The 14516-nt window shown below is 59.9% G+C and overlaps 1 pseudogene; it reads left to right on the forward strand.

The window, feature by feature from the left end:
* The first annotated feature begins 979 nt into the window (after positions 1–979).
* Positions 980–9397, forward strand: LOC143388210 (DNA replication licensing factor MCM2-like; annotated as a pseudogene).
* Positions 9398–14516: the final 5119 nt, after the last annotated feature.

Consider the following 14516-nt stretch of genomic DNA (forward strand, 5'->3'; position numbering starts at 1 on the left):
TCACTGAGGCCATCTTACTAACTACAAAAAGAACAGATACCATCCAAAGAAAAATAACTGGTCTTCTTTCCTGTCATAGGAAAACTCATATATCTTAAAAAAAAAAAAAAAAAAAAAAAAAAAAAAAAAAAACAACGCTGGAATTCTCCCTGGCCAGCTCTCCCTGAGTCCCTGGCTTTCTAGCTGTGACAGCTGAACAAATGGCGTCTGGGTGAGACACCTTGCATCTTAAACCTTAGCCACCATAAGGTCTGATTCTCGCTAGTGACGCTGGAATCCGCAGCGGTCTGCAGGGTCGGTCCTGAGCCCTTACTCACAGAGCTCTCCCGCCTCGCGGGTATTTTCCGGTTTTCACACTGATAAGGCTTATTTTCCTCTGGCCAAATAATTTTCACCGGTGCTAAAGTGTCCCCATGGTGAGGTCCCAGCACCGGGGAGAAGCACTTCCTCTCGCTGGAGTCATGACGCGCACGCTGGGGGCCAGACTGCCTGCCCCGAGGGCGCTGTAGCATTTCCCAGGCCCTCTGCAGGCGCCGGCGCCAGGGGTTCTAGCCCAGCTAGGCCCAGCTCGCCCCTCAAACGCGGAGTCCACAGACACTGGCCGGATCCCAGAACCGCCCGCCGCCAGCCTCTGCAGCTCCGATTATGAATCATTCATCTGCAGAGGAATGATTCAGTATTAACTTTTCAGCAGCGGCTTAAAGGAAACCCACCTCCCTCGCCGCAGCCAGAGAGGCCTGGCGCCCGCTGCCCGGCGGTGGCGGAGGCGCGGCCTGGCCGCGGCCTCCGCACAAAGTTTCCCCAAGTTGCGGCGCCAGGACGGCGAGCGGCGGCGGCTGCGGGCAGGGCCTGCGCCGCTCGGGACAGCCGCCGCCGCCGCCACCGCCCCTTACCCCGTGACGCACCGCCGCTGGCCGCTCAGGGGCGCCGGGGGCGTCCTCCGCCGCTGGCCGCAGCATCCTGCTCCCTGGGCAGCCCCATGGCGGGGGGCGGGGAAGGGCCGGCGGCCACCGCTGCCGCTGGCTGGAAAATCGTTGCTGCGCTGCCACCGGCTGGCGCACGCGGCAGCCGCCGCACCGCGCCACCTCACGCAGCCTCGCGCTGGCACTTCCTCCCGCCGCACCGCGCCGCCTCACGCAGCCTCGCGCTGGCACTTCCTCCCGCCCCACCGCGCCGCCTCACGCAGCCTCGCGGTGGCACTTCCTCCCGCCGCACCGCACCGCCTCACGCAGCCTCGCGCTGGCACTTCCTCCCGCCGCACCGCGCCGCCTCACGCAGCCTCGCGGTGGCACTTCCTCCCGCCGCACCGCACCGCCTCACGCAGCCTCGCGCTGGCACTTCCTCCCGCGCCCTGGAAATCCCAGGCGCGCGGGCCCCAGCCAGTTGCCAACAGCCCTCGCTGCCGCCCGCCTTAGCAATGGCGCCGCGCGCCCCGCCCCGTCGCGCCCCGCCTTCCCGCCGGGAGCCTTAGCGATCCTCCTGCCGCAGCCTCCCGAGCTACTAGTTTCCTTTCCAGCCTTGGTCCCTGTGGGTCTCGCCCCTCTGGGGAGCTGGGAATGGGGGAGGTGTCACTTATCCAGGTCCCACAGCCACCTCCGCGGGGGGGGGGGGGGGCCTGGGGGGGGGCTGGGGGGGGGCCCTTCCTGGGCTGTGAGCCGAGCGTCCCCCTTGTCACCTGCAGAGAACAAGGAGAGCCTGGTGGTCAACTACGAGGACCTGGCGGCCCGCGAGCACGTCCTGGCCTACTTCCTGCCTGAGGCGCCCGCCCAGTTGCTGCAGATCTTCGACAAGGCGGCCCTGGAGGTGGTGCTAGCCATGTACCCCAAGTAGGACCGCATCGCCAGCCACATCCACGGCCGCATTTCCCACCTGCCCCTGGTGGAGGAGCTGCGCTCCCTGAGGTGACTTTGGGAGGGGACCCTGGGTTCCAGGGCGGTGTCATGACCGCAGGGCATTCAGGTGGGGTGGTGTGCCAGGTGCCCCACGACTCTGGCCTCCCCATCCTGGCCTCCAATGCACCTCAGCCTCCCCTCCTGGCCTCTAATGCGCCTCGGCCTCCCCCGCAGGCAGCTGCACCTAAACCAGCTCATCCGCACCAGCGGCGTGGTGACCAGCTGCACGGGCGTCCTGCCCCAGCTGAGCATGGTCAAGTACAATTGCAACAAGTGCAGCTTCGTCCTGGGTCCCTTCTGCCAGTCCCAGAACCAGGAGGTGAAGCCGGGCTCCTGTCCCGAGTGCCAGTCCGCTGGGCCCTTCGAGGTCAACATGGAACAGGTGAGAGGCCCCGGGCCTGCTGTGGGCTGTGGGCAGGGTGCAGCCTCAGGGTGACCACACCGCTTTTATTTTATTTAGAGACAGCGTCTCACTAAGTTGCTTAGGGCCTTGCTAAGTGGCTGAGACTGGCCTCCACCTTGCGATCCTCCTGCCTCAGCCTCCGAGCTGGTAGGATTTCTGTTTCTTAAGGAGGGTGCCAGGCTCCCCTTCCCTGCCTGTCCACTGTCGGGCTTGGCTATTCCTTTCTCGCGGTTCTGCAGTTCCTATAAGTTGTCCAAACTAGACTCACCTGGCCAGGAAGTGCCTGGAAGGTTCTAGAACTTCTGCCTGTGACTGCCCACAGCCAAAGACCTGCTGTGGGAAGGCCCAAGCCGGTATTGCCCAGGGACCTCCCCAGGTCCGCCGGCCTTCCCTGGGGTCCTTACGGGTCCCGCCCTTCCCCTGAAGTGTCTTGCTCATGGGCAGGTTCAGACCCCGCTTCCTGGGAACCCAGAATGTACATCTTCTGGAAGCCCCGTGAAGCAGGTGGCACTGCTTTCCTGAGGGAGAAATGGGTGTTCAGAGAAGTGACCGGCTGAGGGGACCACCCAGCCAAGTGGCCTGGAGGATCCAAGCTCAAGCAAATATGCTGATCCAAGTTTTACGCTTTCAACTATCTTAATTCGTTGCCAGCTGTTACTGTAACAAAACACTAGAGATAACCAGGTTATAATGCAGAAAGATTAATTTTGGCTGAAAGTCGAGAACTTTCTGTGCACAGCTGGCTGGTCCTGTCACTTTGGGGCTTTATTGACACTTGCTATCCTGGCATGGCTCCAGGGGCTCCGTATCCATTCCTTGATTTGATCCCTGTCTTGAGTTTTTGGTTTCAATATGATCATCTCTATTCTGTGAAGGCACAGAGAGAGGGATTCACTTGCCCAAGATCACACAGCTTAGGTCCCAGCACCAGAACGTGAACCCAAGTAGCCAATAGAGGGCGTTCTCGGGGGACGGTGGCCCTGCAGGTCCATGCTGCAGCCTACTGGGCCCCAGTGGGACGCTTTAGGGACAGGAAAGTCTTGCCTGTGGGGAGAATGAGCCCCAGGACTTCCTCTGTGTCCCTCGCAGACCATCTATCAGAACTACCAGCGCATCTGCATCCAGGAGAGTCCGGGCAAAGTGGCCACGGGCCGGCTGCCCCGCTCCAAGGACGCCATCCTCCTCGCCGATCTGGTGGACAGCTGCAAGCCACGGGACGAGATTGTAAGTGGCCAGGCATGCTCTGGGGAAGGGGCCGAGGTCCAGAGGGAACTGGTGTGAGCCACCACGCCTGTTGGGGGGCGGTCAGCAATCATTGGTAGGAGGGACACTTGGCCTGAGATGAGGTCCTAAGTCCTTGGGGCAAAGAGCTTTTCCTGTTTGCGATGGTTTGTGTATCTGTCAGCTTTCGTTGCTGTGACAAAACAACCAAGATAATCAACGTATAAGGAAAAAAAAAGGTTCACGTTGGTTTCTGAGGTTTCAGCCTCGGGGTTGCTTGGCCCTGTCCCCCCTGACCACTTGGCCTCTGGCTGTCCCCAGGAGCTGACCGGCATCTACCACAACAACTACGACGGGTCCCTCAACACCGCCCACGGCTTCCCCGTCTTTGCCACTGTCATCCTGGCCAACCACGTGGCCAAGAAGGACAACAAGGTGGCCATCGGGGAGCTGACAGACGAGGACGTGAAGATGATCACCAGCCTCTCCAAGGACCAGCAGATCAGGGAGAAGGCAGGTGGCAGCGGGGACCCCGGGCTTCCTGGGCACCCCTCAGTCTCAGTGGCCAAACTGGAGCAACTTTGATATTGAGTACTGGCAGTGGGATCAGCAGTAGGACTTCCCTGTGCCCTGGGTCAGGGTTCCTGGGGTCAGAGGTCAGGGTCACCTTCTGTGACACCCGAGTCAGCAGGCATCTCTGGTCACACTCCTTCCTGTCCCCCCCGTGGCTCCGGGTTCTCAGCCTCGCTTCTCGTTCGGCCTCTTGAATTCTGTGTGTGTGTGGCAGGATGTGGGGGGTGGGGGTCCCAGAGATGGACCCCAGAGGCCCTCAACCCCTGAGCCCTGTCCCCAGCCCTTTTCATATCTTAGAGACAGGGTCTCGCAGAGTTGCTCAGCACTGGGTTGAGGCTGGCCTCCCAACTTGTGGTCCTCCTGCTTCGGCCTCCCAGGTCACTGGGGTCTCAGGGGTGCCCGGCAGTGTCCCTCCTTTGTAGACCAGAAGGAAACCAGGGTCTTGTTAGGATTAAATGATCCCCGGGAAGTGCAGGCCCCAGATGGGACTCGGCCCCAGGACCTGTTACCTCTAGGAGGACCTTGGTCAGCGGCGTAGGGCAGACGTCCAGCTGCACTGGTCGCTTGGTTGAAGAGAAGCTGAGCCTGGGGCGTCCGTCTTGCATGGGAAGCCGAGAGCTGGCCGGTGACTCTGTCCTGCAGAGACATTACCTCATCCCGGGAGGCCAGAGGGGCTGGGCGGGACGGTGTCGGGGACCGGCCATCTCTGCGGCCCAGTGACACCCGGGCAGTCCCCAGGCAGAGGAAGGATGGAAGGAGAATCGCCGGCTGCCCACGGGCCTCATTTCCCCCCAAAACAGCCCCCAGACTCCTGGGCTGCGAGTCTCCTCTGTGCCCATGAACAAGCTGAGACACAGGAGTGGAATATGTCACTCTTGGTGACAGTGTGAAGGAGCCGGCGGTGTCCCCAGGTGCTGCTAAGCAGAGCCTGGCAGGGCAGGGGGCTGTGGAGGTTGAGAACATGATCCATGTACATATAGCTGGGCACGGCGGCCCACGCCTGTCACCCCAGGGGCTCGGGAGGCCGAGGCAGGAGGATCGCAAGGTGGAGGCCAGCCTCAGCCACTGAGCGAGACCTTGAGCGACTCAGCGAGACCCTGTCTCTAAATAAAATAGAAAAAGGGGCTGGGGACGGGGCTCAGGGGTTAAGCAACCTCTGGTTACCCCCACCCCCCAAAAGGGGGTAGTGACTCTTTTCCTTCTGAGGGGTCAGTGCTGGGCGACTGTTCACCTGCGTGTCCCCTGCTCTCCTCAGATCTTTGCCAGTATCGCCCCCTCCATCTACGAGCACAAGGATATCAAGAGAGGCCTGGCCCTGGTGCTGTTTGGTGGGGAGCCCAAGAACCCAGGTGAGCACCCCAGGGGTCCCACGTGCCTCTCCTGGTGGCTCTCTCTAGTGGCTCGTTTTAATTCTTTATTTTTTTCCATAAAAGAACTAAAATCAGCCAGGTGCAGTGTGATCCCAGGGGCTGGGGAGGCTGAGGCAGGAGGATCGCAAGGTGGAGGCCAGCCTCAGCCACTGAGCGAGGCCCTGAGCCACTCAACGAGACCCTGTCTCTCAATAAAATTCAAAATAGGGCTGGGGACGGGGCTCAGGGGTGGAGCACTTGCCTGGCTCAGGGTTTAGTCCCCAGGCCACCCAAAGAATGTATCAGGAAAGATCTAATGCATAGGTTTGGGGAGGGTTGGGGGACGATCCAGCCGCATCCTGGGGTCCTTACCCACCTGTCCACCCCCATCTCTGTCTCTAGGCGGGAAACACAAAGTGCGGGGTGACATCAACGTACTCCTGTGTGGGGACCCCGGGACGGCAAAGTCTCAGTTCCTCAAATACATCGAGAAGGTGTCGAGCCGTGCCATCTTCACCACGGGGCAGGGGGCCTCGGCTGTGGGCCTCACGGCCTACGTCCAGCGGCATCCGGTCAGCAGAGAGTGGACCCTAGAGGCTGGGGCCCTGGTTCTGGCAGATCGAGGAGTGTGTCTCATCGATGAGTTTGACAAGGTGGGTCCCAGGACACGGGGACAGCAGGATCCAGGAATTGGAATTTTTTATTTCATTTATTTATTTATTTATTTCCTGGTACCAGGGATTGAACCCAGGGTCCCTCGACCCCTGAGCCCCGTCCCCAGCCCTTTTTCTATTTTATTTAGAGACAGGGTCTCCGCTGAGTTGCTCAGGGCCTCCTTCAGTGGCTGAGGCTGGCCTCCAACTCGCGATCCTCCTGCCTCAGCCTCCCCGGCCTCTGTGTCTCTCACAGATGAATGACCAGGACAGGACCAGCATCCACGAGGCTATGGAGCAGCAGAGCATCTCCATCTCCAAGGCCGGGATTGTCACCTCCCTGCAGGCCCGCTGTACCGTCATCGCCGCCGCCAACCCCATTGGTAGGCTCAGAGACACGGTTTCGCTGAGTGGCTGAGGCTGGCCTCCAACTTGCGATCCTCCTGCCTCAGCCTCCGAGCCTCTTTGGTGATGATGGGCATGTGCCACCGCACCCGGCCCTTCCTGGGGAATGGCTTTCTGCCACACCGTGGGCTCTTTGGGACTCTGCTCCAGGAATCCCTTTACTGTCTCCTGGTCCAGAGCAGATGGCAGGCACCAGGCAGCCATTCTGGGACTGGGAGCAGCTTCTCCAGGTGGGGAGCGGGGTGGGGTCCTGCATGCCAACCGGGGCTCCTCGGGGTTTCAGGTGGCCGCTACGACCCTTCGCTGACCTTCTCGGAGAACGTGGACCTCACAGAGCCCATCATTTCCCGCTTTGACGTCCTGTGTGTGGTGAGGGACACCGTGGACCCTGTGCAGGTACGGCCTCGCCTGCCCAGGGTCAGGACCACCGCACCACACGGGCACGGCCTGAGGTCCAGCCTTGTCCCCTTGTCCCCAAGTTGTCCTGAAGTCTCCTTCCTTCGCATCTGCTCCCCCCTCCCCAGTGCCCTTCACGGTCCTCTGCCTGTTCCTGTGTCCCCTGCTCCTCTCTGCTCCTGTCCCCCTCGTCCAGGGGCTGCTGTCCCTGGGGTTGGTCATCTGGCTTTCCACCCTGGTCCCTCCCTGACCATCTGCCTCCCTAGCCACCTCAATACCAGGGGCCCTTGACCATGGAGCCTCGTCCCCAGCCCTTTTTCTATTTTATTGAGAGACAGTGTCTCGCTGAGTTGCTCAGGGCCTCGCTAAGTGGCTGAGGCTGGCCTCCACCTTGCGATCCTCCTGCCTCAGCCTCCCAAATTGCTAGATGACAGGCTGGTGCCGTGTCGTCTTTTGTTCTGAAACGGGGACTTGCTGTGCTGGCCAGGCTGACCCCACACTCCTGGGCCATAGCACTTTTGTGCAGCTGGCCCTATAGGGGTGTGGCACTGTGTCCCACTTGGAGTGTGTTGATAGCTTCTCTCTCACCAGGCAGTGAGCTCTGGGAAGACTTTGTCAGGTTTAGCATCGTGTTCTGGGCTCTGAAAACGGCCTGGAGACAATATAAGAGCAGATGGCCCACGCCATCACATCCCAGCGGCTCAGGAGGCTGAGGCAGGAGGATCGCAAAGTGGAGGCCAGCCTCAGCCACTGAGCAAAACCCTGAGCAACTCGGCGAGACCCTGTCTCTAAATAAAATACAGAAGGAGCTGGGGACGGGACTCAAGGGGTAGGCGCCCCTGGGTTCCATCCCTGGGACCAATAAATTAAACACGGTGGGCAGGATGTGTGTGACCCACCAGGCTCAGGGCCTGTCCCCGCTGCCGTAGGACGAGATGCTGTCCCGCTTCGTGGTGGGCAGCCACGTGCGTCATCACCCCAGCAACAAGGAGGACGGGGGCCTGGTCAACAGCAGCGCTCCGGAGCCTGCCATGCCCAACACGTACGGCGTGGAGCCGCTGCCCCAAGAAGTACTCAAGAAATACATCATCTACGCCAAGGAGAAGGTGCACCCCAAGCTCAACCAGATGGACCAGGACAAGGTGGCCAAGATGTACAGCGACCTGAGGAAGGAGTCCATGGTGAGCACTTGGGCCGCCGCTGTGTGCACGCCGGCTCGGGAGGCTGAGGCAGGAGGATCGCAAGGTGGAGGCCGGCCTCAGCCCCTCAGCAAGAGCCTGTCTCTAAATAAAAATATAAAAGGGGCTGGGGACGGGGCTCAGGGGTGGCAGCATCCTGGGGTCCGTCCCCTCGGGTGCCCAACGTTAGCACCAAGCGGGAGGCACAGCGGCCCCTGGAGTAGACCGGTTTGCGGTTGGAAGAGGCCCTGAGCTCACTGGGCAGCTCCTTCCGCCCTCGCTGAGCCTGCCCTGTCCTCCCCCCCCTGCAGGCCACGGGCAGCATCCCCATCACCGTGCGGCACATTGAGTCCATGATCCGCATGGCCGAGGCCCACGCTCGCATCCACCTGCGGAACTACACTACGTGATCGAGGACGACGTCAACATGGCCATCCGCGTGATGCTGGAGAGCTTCATCGACACGCAGAAGTTCAGCGTGATGCGCAGCATGAGGAAGGTGGGCGCCGTCCCACCCGGGGTACCCCCCGTGCAGCGTGGCCGGGAGGGCCAGCTCTGGGAAGCAGGCCTGGGGGCTCTGGTCTGCCTCCCACATGCTTAGGAGGCTGAGGCAGGAGGATCCCAAGGTGGAGGCCAGCCTCTACAATTTACCGAGACCCTAAGAAACTGAGCAAGACTGTCTCAAAAGAGCAGAGCCGGGGACTGGCGGGGGTGGGTGTCCCACCTGGGTGTGGCCCTGCCCCTCACCTGGCTGTTGGGAGCCGAGGTGGGGGGGACCCAAAATGGTCCCCGCTGGGTGGTGTCTGACCTGTCCTTCCTCCTGCAGACCTTTGCCCGCTATCTTTCCTTCCAGCGCGACAACAATCAGCTGCTGCTCTTCATATTGAAGCAGTTGGTGGCCGAGCAGGTGACCTATCAGCGTAACCGCTTTGGAGCCCAGCAGGACACCATCGAAGTGCCCGAGAAGGACTTGGTGGACAAGGTACGGGCTCCCGTGGGAGGTCGGGCCGGGGCTTGGCTCCCTGGGGAGCCGTCCGTCATCCTCAGGGGCTTGGCGGATGGGCCTCGAGCGACAGCCGGAAGTTGGTTGAGGCTGGCCTCCAACTCACGATCCTCCTGCCTCAGACTCCCGGGCTGCAAGGATTCTGGACATCGCCTCCTCCGGGGCCCGTTAAGTCCACTGACTCGCACACTTGTCCTTTGTCCCCCCTGTTAGGCTCGGCAGATCAACATCCACAACCTCTCTGCCTTCTACGACAGTGGCCTTTTCAGGATGAACAAGTTCAGCCTCGACGTGAAGCGGAAATTGATCTTGCAGCAGTTATGAGGCCCACCCCCTGGGGCCCACCCGGAGAGGGACTCCCCGATGACACACCGTATTCAGGGGAAATCAGACCAAGCGCTCAGTCACTTTGTGCACGTGAAACCCAAACTCCTGGGAGACTCAGGGGGTTAGGGTTGGGGTTGGCGGCAGGATGTCTAGCGTCCCCGGTGGTATTTATTTTTCTGGCCTCGCTTTTTTGCTTCAGGAACACTTTTTAGGGGGTGGGGGGTACCAGGGATGGGACTCGGGGAGCCCTCGACCACTCAGTGGCATCCCCAGCCCGATTGGGTATTTTATTTAGAGGTGGTCACAGTTGCTTAGTGCCTTTTGCTGAGGCTGGCCTCCACCTTGAGATCCTCCTGCCTCAGCCTCCCGAGTCGCTGAGATACTGGGCATGTGCCACAGCGCCTGTTAGACTTTTTAAGTGGGCGCCTTTGACTGCTTAGGTTCCTACCCATGGTACCTCCTGTCTGCAGATTTTTTCCTGGAATTCTGTCCTGTTGTAGAAGGACTCACGGCTCCTACTTGAGTGCTTATGATTCCTGTGATAGTGTGGCTTCTGTCCCCCAGCGGGACATGAGGAATCTGCCACAGGGCACATGGATTGTTCACCACTTTTACTCCTATATTAATTAATAGGATTCTTGTCCCGGGTTATGTTCCCGCAATGCTTTGTACATAATTTTTTCTTTCTGTAGTTCAGATTTTTAATAAAGTTGAATAAAATCGAAACCTTGGTATCTATTGGCCTCTGTTCTTTTATTTTTTCCTACTTTTTTTGTTCCCAGGGATGGAACTCGGGGAGCTTCATCCCTGAGCCCTGTCCCTAGCCCTTTTTATATTTTATTTAGAGACAGGGTCTCTCTGCTGAGTTGCTGAGGCTGGCCTCTACCTTGCGATCCTCCTGTCTCAGCCTCCCAAGCCACTGGGATGACAGGGCGCGCGCCTGGCCGTATTTCATGGTTCCTTGTGAGCAATGTTCTTTTCATGAATTTCTCAACACAACTGAATTTAAATTATGATGTGCTCTTTAACCCTGGAGTCGTTTAGAAACATGCATTTCGGATCATGATTTCCTCTTCCATCAATTCAATCTCTTTTGCTTTTTATTTTTCAAGCAATCACCATTTCAGATCCACAGGCTAATCTGGCTGTACTGTTTTTTTTGTTTTGTTTTGTTTTGTTTTGTTTGGGGGGGGTGTTCCTGTCATTCCCAGGAACTGGAGAGCAGGGTAGAGATTCCTCAGAAAACTGGGAATGGGACCCAGCCTCCCCACTCCTCAGTTTATACCCAAAGGACTTGAAATCCGCACACGACAGGGACACAGCCACATCAGTGTTTATAGCAGCTCAGTTCACAATAGCTAAGCTGTGGAGCCAACCTAGGTGCCCTTCAACAGGTGGATGGGTAAAGAAACTGGGGTCCATATACACAGTGGAATATTACTCAGCCATCATAAAGAATGAAATGACGGCATTTGCTGGTCAATGGATGGAGCTGGGGACGATCACGCTGAGTGAAATAAGCCAGTGCCCAAAAAACAAAGGCTGAGTGTCCCCTCTGATATGGGGACACTGACAATAGGGGGGCAGAGAATAGCAATTCACTGGATGAGACACATGGGAGGGGAGGGGACTGGGAGAGACAGGGGAATGAATGGACGTCCCTTTCCCATGTTCACATAGGAACACACGACCAGGGACACCCCACAGCAGGTCCAGCCACAGGAGTGGAAGATGACCCTTTTTTTTTTCTTTTTTTTTTGGTACCAGGGATTGAACCCAGGGGTGCTTAACCACCGAGCCCCGTCCCCAGCCCTTCTCCTTTTGTATTTTGAGACAGGGTCTTGCAAAGTTTTTTAGGGCTCTGCTAAGTTGCTGAGGCTGGCCTCCACCTTGTGATCCTCCCGCCTCAGCCTCCTGAGCCACTGGGATGACAGGCGTGAACCATCATGCCCCAGTGGAAACATGAATTGCTTCTGGGTCCCGTCCAAACTTGTCATGCTGACATTGGAGATCCTGTACTATCTGATCTTCGCCTACCTGCCTAGGATCCACCAAATCATCTGGGCCACGGAGTTTGAAGTCGACCCCAGGGTAAAAGAAGCCATAGAGTTCTATGAATTAAATTATAAGAATGTCTTTTTTACTGCGTAAATTCTCATTTTACAGTCTCTGTTTTCATCTTGCCATCCATTGCCACTTTTTCCTACCTAAACTGTGGAACCAACCTAGATGCCCTTCAATAGGTGGATGGATAAAGAAAATGTGGTCCATATACACAGTGGAATATTACTCAGCCATCAAGAAGAATGAAACAATGGCATTTGATGATAAATGGATGAAACTGGAGAAGGGTCTACTTACTTGGTCCAGAATAACCAAGAATGTCGTTTCTCTTTCCCTTCTGTCCCTTGAGCCTCCTGATACTCACAACACAGGTGTCCTCCACTGTCATGTGATGCCACCTTATGCCCACGTCCCTTCCTTTGACTGAAACCCACTCTCCTCTATACCTCTGCTCCTGCCAATCCTATTTCTCCCCAGGATTTATCCTGCAAGACTCGTGTGAGATTATCTCCCGTGATACACACCGCGGGGAGGGCTGAGGACACATTTCACAAGCCCATTTGACACAAGGTGGTGCACGCCTGTCATCACAGCGACTCAGGAGGCCGAGACAGGAGGATCGCAAGGTGGAGGCCAGCCTCAGCCACTTAGCAAGGCCCTAAGCAACTCATAATAAAATAGAAAAAGGGGCTGGGGACAGAGCTCAGAGGGTGAGCACCCCTGGGTTCCATTCCTGGAACCCACCCACTCCCCCCCCCCCAAAAAATAGAAGCAAACTCAACCTCTGGGCTCTAAGTCTGGTCCTTGGCTGTGGCCTTGGCCCAGAGTCCTCCCAATCCAAGAGCCCAGGATGGGTGGTCACCTGCACGTTGTCATCAGTGCCAGCTTCCCTTTAGTGCTGACCGGACCCCCCCAGGTCCCCCTGCCCAGAGCAGCCAGGGCAGCAGCAGCAGCAGCAGCAGCAGCAGCAGCAGCGCACGCTCAGCTGCCAGGCGAGGTGCGCGGCCCCGGGTCCAGCCGGCGAGGCCCCGCCCCCCGAAGCCTCCTCGGGCGCTGATTGGCCGCTCCGACGCAGGGGCGCTGCGGAGGGGGGGGGCGGCCGCCCGCGCGCCCACCTCGTCTCGGCGGGGGCGCGCCCGCGGCTCGCGGCCAGGCGGGGCCAGGCGTGAGTGACAGCCGCGCGGGCCAATGAGGAGAGCGCGCGCCGCCGCCGCCGCCAGCGCGGTTCCCTGACGCGGGCCCGGGCGCCGCGCTGCTGCGGCTGCGGGCAGCGATGGCTGCACCATGGGCCGGCTGCTGCCGCTGCTGCTGCTGCCGCCGCTGCTGCTGCCGCCGCTGCTGCTGCTGTTGGCCGCGGGTGAGCGCGGGCGCCGGCGGGCGGACGGGCGGGCGGCGGGGCGGGACGGCGATGCGGGCCGCCAACAAAGGCGCCGCGCGAGCGGCGGGGCCGAGGCCGCGCGTGTACCTCCGGGCCGCCCTCCCCGCGCCGGGGACAGGGCGTGGGCGGCCACGGCGACCCCCCCCCCAGCGCGGGGTGGGCGTGCGGTGACAAGCGCCGGTGTCCCCGGGTCCCCGCCCCTCCGGCGACAGTGGCGCGGGCCGGCGGGCGGTGGCCGGGCCGCGGGAACCTGGCCCCCCCCCCCTGTAGCGCTCCGAGCGCCGCCCGCCCGGGAGGTGACAGGTGCGCGTGTCGCGGCCGAGGGGCGTGTGTGCGCGTGCATGGGCGGCGGGAGCGCGCGGCGACATTCACGCCGGGACGCAGGGGGCCACTCGCGAGGGTCCGCGGGGCGGGCGTGGGGGGACTGCAGGCCCCACGAGCGCCGTCCTCCAGCCCACGGGCAGGGGTGACACTGACATGGCCACGGCGGGGGTCCCCATCCACAGCCTCCCAGGGCACGACGGGGTGGGCGGGTGACAGCGGGGCGGGACACCACGGAGGCGCGGTGTGAGGAAGGGACGCCCGGGCGCTGGCAGCTGGCGGGGGCCAGCGGTTCAGCAAGGGACAGGAGCCGGTCCGCAGAGCTGGGTCACATCAGGACGTGTCTGAAAGGCCACGTGGTCAGCCCCAGAGGGGGGGACCTTCCTTGCTCTGCAGCCAGGCGAAGGTGCTGGCAGGGGGTGTGCACGGTGGCAGGGCTCCCTCGATGGCCCCGGGGGCCTTCCTTCCAGTGGGCACTGCCGCCTGTGACCCCCAGCGACTCTGGAGGCTGAGGCAGGAGGATCGCCAGGTGGAGGCCAGCCTCAGCCCCCATAGCGAGGCCCTGAGCCACTCAGCGAGACCCTGTCTCTCAATAAAGTCTAAAAAAGGGCTGGGGACAAGGCTCAGGGGTCTGGTGCCTCGGGCTCAGTCCTTGGGACCAAAAGAAAAAAAAAAAAAAAGCCTGTCCCCTCCTCCCCTGTCGCCTGCTCCCTGTCGCATGCTCCCTGTCCTCCGGGCCCGACAGGCACCGTGGTGGGTCCTGCAGGCAGCCGTGGAGGTGTGCGAGCGAGGCTGGGTGATAGTACCCGACCGTCTCTGTTGTGACTGACGCCAGGCTGTGGGGGCTGCGTGACAGATGCCGCCGGCCACCTCCCAGGCTGGCGCGAGCCCAGGCCTTGGGGAGGATCTGGATTTCAAAGCTGCCAATCACGGGGAGGTGGGCGTGTCCCTGATGGTGGAAGTCCCACAGGGCCCGGCTGCAAGGTTGCAGGCACCGAGGTGGACAGGGGAGACCCCACTGTGCAGCCTGGGTCCTGGGGTGTGGGTGTCTTTGTGTTTTCAGCCTCTAATTCCTCAGCCTCTCTTATGGGCCTTTTTTTTTGTTTCTGAGTTTGGGTTAATACCCCCATTCTCCACCCCTGTCTTCCTTCTTCTCTCACCTTCTGTCCCTGGAATGATGAAGTGACACATCGCAGGTGCTAGAGGGAAATACTAATCAGTCATGCAAAGTGTGTGATTCTGCAATTTTAAGTCAGGTGCGATCTCAACTAAAGCAGGTATTATATTATTATGACTATTGTTATTATTATTATTATTTTAGTACCAGGGATTGAACCCAGGGCGTGCTTAACC

This window comes from Callospermophilus lateralis, chromosome 11 (genome assembly GCF_048772815.1).
Source record: "Callospermophilus lateralis isolate mCalLat2 chromosome 11, mCalLat2.hap1, whole genome shotgun sequence".
Lineage (NCBI taxonomy): Eukaryota > Metazoa > Chordata > Mammalia > Rodentia > Sciuridae > Callospermophilus > Callospermophilus lateralis.